This window comes from Sturnira hondurensis, unplaced genomic scaffold, assembly GCF_014824575.4.
Source record: "Sturnira hondurensis isolate 20B ecotype Veracruz unplaced genomic scaffold, ASM1482457v3 Scaffold0002039, whole genome shotgun sequence".
NCBI lineage: Eukaryota > Metazoa > Chordata > Mammalia > Chiroptera > Phyllostomidae > Sturnira > Sturnira hondurensis.
Window position 1 is genome coordinate 6,864,184 of NW_028074670.1, and position 9,809 is coordinate 6,873,992.

The following is a 9,809-nucleotide window of genomic DNA, read 5'->3' on the forward strand; positions in this document are numbered from 1 at the left end:
AGCCTTGTGATCACTTCTGAATTTATAAGAGATTCAAGAGACAAAGAAATATGTAAAATGAAACCACATAAATGCAATCATGAAAATCCTGATTATGATAAACTAGTAGGAAAAAGTCAGAACCATAAGTGTTGCATTTTTTTGGGTTCCTGAATACAATAAATAAACTGTAATACATATGTATGGAAATGTGCAAAAAATAAATTCAAAAATAAAAGTGCATTGTGAAACAAAGTAATTTTAAGTATTGACTAAATATATGATGATATTAAGGAGTGCACTAATAATATTTCAGTTATTTAAGTGTCCATGTCTTTTAGAGATAAATATTGAGATCCTTATGGATGAAATGATATATTTGGGATTTGCTTTATCATTAACTATTAAATGTTGGGCTATTTTGATTGATTTGGGATTTCTGAAAGTGACTAGGTCTGTGAATAAAGTTGGCGCAGCTCCTTGGTGAACTAATCATACCAAATTCACATTGATCTTTTATGGAAGGAAGACCCCCGACACACACACACAACACACACAACACACACAACACACACGCATATAACTTCTGAGAGCATAATGAACTTGGGGCAATAGAAACTGCCAAGACTGGGCCAAGTCTCTATATCTGACTTGGTGCCTTAGAAATGGTGATCTTGAAGAAAAGAAAGCAGCTTAGTAGTCATTACTAAATTGTGCGTTGCTGACTACAAGAACTGAATGGGTTTAGAAACAGTACCTCTGGGTGGGAATCAGTAAACACATGGATGGTTATGAAATCTATTTTACAATAGGTTTTTCTAATTGTTTAATTAGCACAACTTTCTGGATACTCAAAAATTATGATATTTTCTGTTCTTCTGGAGGTGCACCATGTAAGTAGGTGAAGCAAAGAATACTATCACTAAGATTAGAAAGACATAAACCAGCAAGGAAGCCTGAGGCTGATTCAAGAAATCAACTGTCTCCTTGAACTGAATTTGTACTACAACCAAATGTACATGGATATTCCCTAACATTTAACAATCACCTTAGGAGACCAAAAAGCAGGTAGAGAGAGTCCAGAGGCACGGGTAGGAGGGTTAAAGTGGACAAATTCAGAAACATGTGGAACCCTCATGAAAATATATTGTGACCACTCAAAATGCAAGATATTTTTGATCACAAAAATATCCTGCATAGCTCAGAGTTCAAGATGAGTAGCATACCACAACTGTGAAATTTGGTTTTCTGGATATCACTACAGAAAGCACCTTGATTTTAAAAACACCATAGTCTTGTTTGAGCAATTATAATAAAAGCCAAAATGCCTGGAAGGCTTAGCTTTAATTAGACATTACTAACAAAGTATTTAACTCGAAAGTGATACGAGGTGCATCAGAAAAAATAGAATGTTTTCTTCTTTTCTGGCTACCCTAGAAATTAAATCACTTTTTTTTTCAATATGTGTAAGTCTGTTCAGTTTTAGATGCCAGTGCATATTTGATGTGTTCAACCCCCAAACACTCCATCATCTTATTCACGTTTACAGCTTTCGGTGCCATATTGGTGTTTTAAGAATACACTATTGAACTAAATCAGAACAGCAATTCTGAGGTTTATAAAGTACTTGCTCCTCATGTAGATATTTCATTGTCATCATAAATTTGAGAATAAAATGAACAAACTTACCATTAAAAGGGAATTTATGCAATTTTCAGACACTACAGTCACACGGCCATACAAAAGCATAAAGGAAGAAATGATAGCACAAACCTCACCCATAGTCACTGTCTGTAACATTCATAGCAATGAAGAACGCTATGGTCTCGACATGAAGATTTATTTAGTTATCTGCACTGATAGCATTAGCACACAAAAAGGCATTAATATATCTGTGGCTACCCTGTCTAGAATGGTAAGGGTCCACGGAATATGCCTCATGTATCACTGATGGAATTTTACAATCCAGTGAGAGGTGAAATGATATACTTCCCTGAAATATTTGAGAGGCAAGACAGAAGCAGCTGATACGAAGACAGAGATTTGACCTTAAGATGATGCTGGACTTCGACAAAGACGGTCCTAGAAAAAGACCTAATGACCACCCTCATGACTTGATATGAGCAAAGCCCCAATGATCTGGCCACCCCAGATTATGTCAGCAGTAGTATCTCTTCCTGGTCGGGGTGTTTGGTTTTATCTGCTTGTTTGTTTGTTTTTATTGTAGCATAGTGTTATAATAGTTCTATTTTATTTTTTCCTTTTGTATTGAATTTATTGGGGTGACACTGGTGTATATATATCATATATGATATATATTTCAGGTGTACAACTCTATAATATATCATCAGTATATTGTATTGTGTCTTCGCCACCCCAAGCCATGTCTCTTTCCATCTCCATTTACCACCCTCCCTTTACCTTTTCCTGCCTTCCCCCAATTCTCATTTCCCTCCTGACTGAGGGATTTTGGAATCTTTTACAATTCAGCTGTCTTAGAAGGAGATGAGTTTATCAACCTCATTACCAGTAACTGGGTTTCTCAAAAACAGAAGAGACAACAGGGATAACTTGATAAGGGAGGGATGGCTCAGGAGAGGGTGGCAGCTGGGGCAGCCTGAAATCCCTAGGACAGGAGAAAATGAGAAACACTTTCTCATGCCTCTGTTTTAAATGACTTCTGTAAAGCATCTGTGCTTATAATTGTTGTATATATATTTTTGGAATCATATAATGGTAAGAGCCTGGGCTTTAGGGGTGGACAGCTAAGGTTCACATCTTGACTCTTGTCCTTGCCATCAAGCACGTTGCATTAGTGATATGAGCCTCAATTTCCTCAACTATAAAATATAAATATAAAATAACAAAGTGGTGATAAGTTTGAAATAAAAAATGGACAGAGTGCTTAACCAAACACCCAGTAAGAAGTTGACAGATATTATCTTTATATTGTGAAAGGTCACTATGAAAGTTAAGAAATATTTTAATAACGGTACCCCATTACAGATATATATATATACCCATCTATTCAAATTCTGATGCCTACAATGTGCCATACACAAAGGTAATCAAATATTTTTGTCTTTTCTCAAGAAGTTTATATTTTGGTGAAATTCAGTAAGTGCATTTTTGAAGTTCATATCATAAATTTTAAGACAAAGAGAATAAAGTAGAAGCAATGAGAGTAAAGAGAAATCTAAGTAATCACTTGCATAGTTGATCCTTCAGTTATATACAATTTTTATATAGTTGCAATCTCAGCGTGTCTCTTTTTTCACTGCTTAATCTCTTACATAGCAAATATTTCCAGATTCGTATATACTTGGAATTCATTTTTAATAATTGATTAAGATTCCTAAACATTTTTGCTTTATGTGTTCAGTCAATTTTCTGTTTTCATGCACACAAAGAAGTCTCTGACATTTGCCCTTCCCCAAAACAAAGTTATGCACATCCCTAAGCATCTACTTTTGGCTCCTGTCAGAAGCGTGCTTTCTGGGTCAGAGAAACTGGTTGTGTTGTGGCCCGTATTTACATATGGCCGCAGTGCCTGCTGCAAGGTCCCCAGCAATGAGTGAACCGCTAATTCTCCAGTGTCCCCAGCATCATATCCCACACTCAACACTGTTCCTCCTTCTCAGCCACCATATCAGTCTAACGTCTTCCCAACCTTCATTCCCCAAACTGCAAGTGGAAGTCAGGATTGCTAAAAAGTCATCTCACGTTTCCACAGCTAGACTGTGAATTCTTGCAGGACAGAAGTCTTCATTATATCTAGCACAGGTACTCAATTCCAATTTTTCGATTTTGCTAAATCTCACATATTCTATTCATCCTGTATAAAGTGGAGCACCATTTAACTTGTCATAACTTAATCACCCCTAGAAGTATCCTGAGTCCTGTGATCTAGAATTGGAAGCAAGTCTATGTTCTACGTACCGTGCTTTTTGGAGTTTATCATTCAATCAGCATTCGGCAGCTAATGCTAACACACCGTATCTGCCACATGGTGCTATGAAGCAATTTCTTCCTAGTCCCACCAGGCTTCCTAACCTCACCAGTACTTACATACCTATAAGAATACAAATCTTCATTCCTTAGGGCTCCTCAGAGATGCAGAACCGCTCTTCGGCCTGTGCTCTTAGGTACACACACACTACTAGCTGTTTGCACACCTCTGCCCAAATTAAAGTGATCAGTCTGCCCTGGTGACTTTAATAGAGGTAATCACCAGTTCACATTCATGAACAAATTAATGTGCTTGCTTCACAGCTGAATCACTCAGCATAAATCTATACCCTTCTTACATAAAAACCTCAGTGGCTTAAACTAATGCAATAAAGCACCACCAAATGCCTTCTTGATGCCTGTTTATCAATAACGTGTGGTTGTGTGGAAAAGATAGGAGAGACTTAGCAGGGGTTATCTGGAATCACACAACAAATGCAATGCCCTTTTAATTACTATTGGCATCCTAGGATTTTGTTTTACCCATCCTTTCACCGAACAACTGAATTATTACCCTCCACTATTAATTGGTTTCTCAGAGTCCCATGGAAGTGGAATATTAGTTGACTTTCATATATGGGAGGTGAATATAGCCCCAATGCACATTGGTGGGCCCGGAGCTCAAGGTTCTGTCTCTAGCAGTGGAGAAGGGCCACACTGTACCATCAGTGCTTAACTTTTACCAGAAGCCAAGGATTGTTTGCAGAATATCTGAATACCTAAGTGCAGGTGTTCTCTGTTGCCTGGTCTCATCTATGTCAAGCTGATAAGCAGAAGCATGGAGTCAAAGCCATAACCACAGTGTAAAGGAATGATAACCATCCTAACCAATATTATATCTGACCTCAGGCCCCTTTGTACAGAATTCCAAATTGATGAGGGTGACAGTCAGAAGTGCCCCCATGCTGTCCCCTTTATGCCCATGTTTTTTGTTATTGTTTGGGGGAGTAGGGGGGTAATAGAGGCAGGTGCCTCCACCAAGTAACCTTTTAGACATCAGCTAAGGTTCAATTCAAAGTCCACAAGTCCCTGAAGACTGGACAATAGGAATAGATTTCTTTGCTAAGGCTCTTCAGGGTTACTGCCTACACCACCGGCAGCTGCTTACCACGTACTAATGTTCTAGCCCTTATTTAGGAATCTTTTAGTGGTTATGTATGGATAGATGAGTAAGTACATACACAGTATTAGAAATACATATATGTGTGTATATACATACATACATACACACACAGGATGGGGCAAGAGTAGGCTTACAGTTGTGAATATAAGAAACAGTTTATTCCTGTACTATTTTTAATTATTGTATTATTTTCCACACAAACAACTGTAGATCTACCTTTGCCTCACTTTGGATAGATGTTGTGCATGTTCAATGACATTTTAGCCTCCCTGAAATATGGTTGTTTTGTTCATCCTTGTGGCCCCTACGGCTCCCCGTATAAGATCTTGCACACAGCAGATATAATTTTAGTCCCTGGATGTCTTCTGATCTCCTGTACTTACCTCTGTTGAGTCCCCCCCCTCTTATGACTGCTTAGCCAGCAATGAATGCTAACTGATTAGTCAAAGTAACTACTCACTAAGGTAATATCTCTCCTCCAAGAGAAAAAAAATATTCTCTAACATATTCCTCCTAATATAACATCTTAACCCAGTTAAGATGTCCCTGAGTCCTTAAAGAACTTTGAAGTGCACCTTGGAGAAACTTCAGGCCCCCAGGGAAGCCATGAGGGAAATACGCAGGGACAGCGATCATTCTTTAAGCCCTGTCATCTTTATCTAAAAATGCTTTTGTCTTTTCTTCCTCTGATCACATGATTGTGTAAATAAAATCTTATTGTAGCACATCTTTTCCCATTCGCTTGCAAATCGTCTGTGGTTGCATTTGCACAAGGGCACAGTTGAGTAGATGCACCAGAGACCACAGGACTCACAGCTTCAGGTTCTCCTTTGCCTAACACCTAGGGAGGTTCTTCCCCAGCTATCTAACATTATTAGCCCAGTGAGTACAACACCCTTTCACCTCCTCATCCCAGCAGATTTTTGCTTGCCTGTGTCCTGAAGGACAAAGTTAGAAGAAGCCTCATTTCATTGATAACCAAGGCTTCCACAAATCTCTACCAAGCTGAAGACTCCCCTGTTGAGTGCTCTGCACCCTCTTCCTTCCATAGGACACAAGCCCCTACGAAAGCCTGAAAATATGCCAGTGTCTTGCTCAGCTCTGAAATCTAACACAATTCCATGATGCTAGAACAGAGCAGCATGGTGTCAGAGGGCTAGACCAGAGTTATTCCATGTCACCTGGGAACCATCTCTAAAAGGGCCCTGCCACATGGAACCCCTTTTCTCCCATGTGACTTTCAAGTAGCCACCTCCACCTCGTTAGGCAAGAGGCAGCCATCACACTACAGAACTTTGCCCAGGCTTGGACCCCAGATGCATCCTGGTTTCATCTGCAGGCCCTCAGGAGACCAGGGCCAGCTCTAAATGGAAGCAGCAGCTGTGCTTGCAAAAGCACATGTCAACTTTCAGCCAAGGTTATGTTCATAACCAATGCTCCCAGGAATAGTCCAGTACCACAATACCCTTCAAATGTGCCTCAGCTCGGCAACTTCTGCAGGAGAATTGTCTTGCTATCATCCTCAGTGGTTCAGGTTTTTCCCTAGCTGAATTAATCATCTGGGTGAATGGCCAGTTTGCCTGACCCTTCAATCTGCTGTGTAAAAACCAACCAACCAAACAACAACAACCACCACCAAAAAACAAACAAACCTGAAGACAGCATTTTGACTAATAGTCCCTGAGAAGAGCAAGGAATGAAGAAATTCTAGGCATCTTGCTTCTGTTCAGCTTTGTACTCCCCAGGCTGTTTATGTAACTGTGGGATTTTTGCCTCAAGTAAGTTCAGCATTGTTTTTCTATAGGATCCATGTTTAGCATGCATAGTTGTTTTGGGAGCAATGGTAATATTGTGTGTGCACACAGAGCTAGGGAGACAGAAAAAAGAGCCCATGAAGGTATTTGGGCATTATCAATGTAAATGCTGTCTGTTGGCTAAGTAAGCAACAATTAATTATAATATTGCCTAAGGTGTAAGTAATTTTTTACCTTTTAAAGGTCTTAAAACCTATTATTTCACAACAGAATATATTGTGTATACAGATAAAAATGTACATATTAATTGGCATTTTTAGTGAGGAAATATGATTAACAAGCTATGCCCATGAGCCAAATGCGGCCACTCGCTTGCTTTTGTATGGTCTTCAAGCAAAAAAAAAAGGTTTACACACTGGTTAAATTTGGTTAGCATACATGCAGAAAAATATGTGAGACCCTATGTTATGTAGCCCATAAACCCATAGATATTTACTACTCTTAACAATAAAGTCATCTAACCCGTCTAACACGATACTGTTGTAAATATGAAGATGCCGTGCTATTTGTTTGCTTGTGGACCAGACTGGAAGTTGTTCCAGCTGCTCCAGTCCTGGAATCCTATGCTTCTGTTCAATGAAGCCCCGTGGAATGGTATCATCTCCCAACCTCTTCCCTGGTGATGTTTGTTAAAGGAAAGGACCCTTCACATTCCTTGCACATTTTATTTATTTATATTAAACCATATTGCATCATTTATCCTTTCACCAAATTTAGCTTTCCCCCAAATCCAGTCTATCCTCGGGACTAAAGAACTGCTAAGTTTGAGAATGGTCCAAAGAATATGCCTAAGACTTTAAAGAGAATTCACAAAGAAGAAGTGCACAAAAAGCATGTTAGAAGCACTATTTCTAGAATATTTCTAGAAAACTCCCAGTGGGTCTACTTTGAAGAAAACAGCACTCTTCTGGATGAATATGTTTTATGTAGGTGTTGTACCTTGTATGTGCCAGGACCCATTAGATCTATAATAATTTCTGAAGAAATGAGTCCAGCTCACTGGTTTCCATGGAGAGAATATGAGACAGGGCTTTAATATTTAAAGCATGGTCCACAGGCCGGTGAGAGAGCCATTGCAGCTGCGGTGGGAGGGTGGTGAGTTAGAAGGCCAGAATCTCAGGTCTTGCCCAGATTTTCTGAATCATGGTCCACCTTTTACAGAATCCTCAGGTTGATTCTCAGAACCATTACAATTTGAAAACTATTGGCGTAATGCAACTCACATGAGATACAAAACTGGACTAGTGTGCTACTTGGGAAAGTAAGTTGTTCTCTTTAAGTTGTCATGTCATCCTCTATAAAAGTGTTCAGATGCCTAACTTTTATGGGAAGGATAAATTATTATAAGGTGTCAAGCAAATAAGTGTTCTCCAAAGGGTTGACTCCTATATATGATTATGTGAGCCACTATAATACAGTAAATACTAAAACAAAGTGAGAAAAATTATTTGATGAAAAATGCTTGGCAATTTAGTCTGTTTTCTGAAAATTATTTGACACTGGCTACAGGAAGTCAATGACTAACTCATATGAGAACAATGTATAACTCAGAGGTTTTAGAAATCCTCTAATGCAATGGTTTTAGCTGCATATTCTAAACACCTGAAGCATTAAACAAACAATACCAATGCGCAGAAAAATACCAATGCGCAGGCCTGACCTGAGATGCCAGAGTAGAGCTTGCCCATCAGTAGATTTTTGTTTTTAAATTTCACTGGGTGATTCAAGTGTCTAGGCAAGGTTGAAAACCATTGATCAGATCCCAACACTTTTTCATGTGCTCCACCACCACCCATTTTTCCAGAGAATTATTCCAAATGCTTTAGAAGACTTGCTCTTGGTCCTGCAGCTAAGTTTCTGCAAAATAGAGGCCAGGATCCAGATTTCCCTTTCTGTCATTCCTAACTATGGATGGGCACTGAAAACTCAAAAGAAGCATTAAAATTTAATACATATATAATTTACTATTTCTTTCAATTCTCACAACACTTGAAGTAACAAGAGTTTCATTTTCATGAGTATAAATTGCACACTTTAAGAAATTTTGTATGTATTTTCTCATGGTAGCCTCACACTCCCTATGAGGTAGGTACTATTATGATCATTGCCATTTTATAGATGAGGAAATTCAGGCACAGAGAATTTTCCCAGGTCACACCATAGCAAGCAGGAAAGTCAGGTTTGAATGTCAGCAGACTAAGTCCAAAGCATATTCAACAAATGCCAATGTGATGCTTATTTCTCACTCTTCACAAACCTCTAAATGGGAAATAATTTGCTGCCATTTTACACATTACAAACCAGAAGCTAAGAGGGGGTAAGTGCATTGCCTTGATCACAGAGTTAATAACTGGCTGAACTAATATTTGAACTGGAGTCCATTTCCAGGTCCCATGTGTGTATGTCATTCATATATATATATACATATACATATACATATAATGTAATCAATATTATGAATATGTAATATATACTATATATTATAAATAGGGCTATTGTACCCTCTGCATTCTTACCAGTGGAGAAGGTAGCCTTCCGACTTTAAGTTATAGTCACTTCAAGAGTAATTTAGAAAAAGCTGACATGATAAGAGTAATGAACACCCTTCTAACAGAAAATACATTTTCCAATAGAGAAAGCAAAGGCACAAAGGACACAAGTTGATATTGAGGATGAAGAGCAGATTGGAGAAGGGGCTCTGGAAAGTCCAGCTTGGTTGACTTCAGTTTTGCACCGGAGGCTGGTCCTGCTCCTGAGCTTTACCAGACACAAATTCAAAGTCACTTAACTTGACCATGGTATCAAGTTGTTTCCTCCTTATTTTGAAGATGTAAGAGAGGATGTCACTAACACAGAATTGAGGGGCTGGCACACAACGAGCTCCT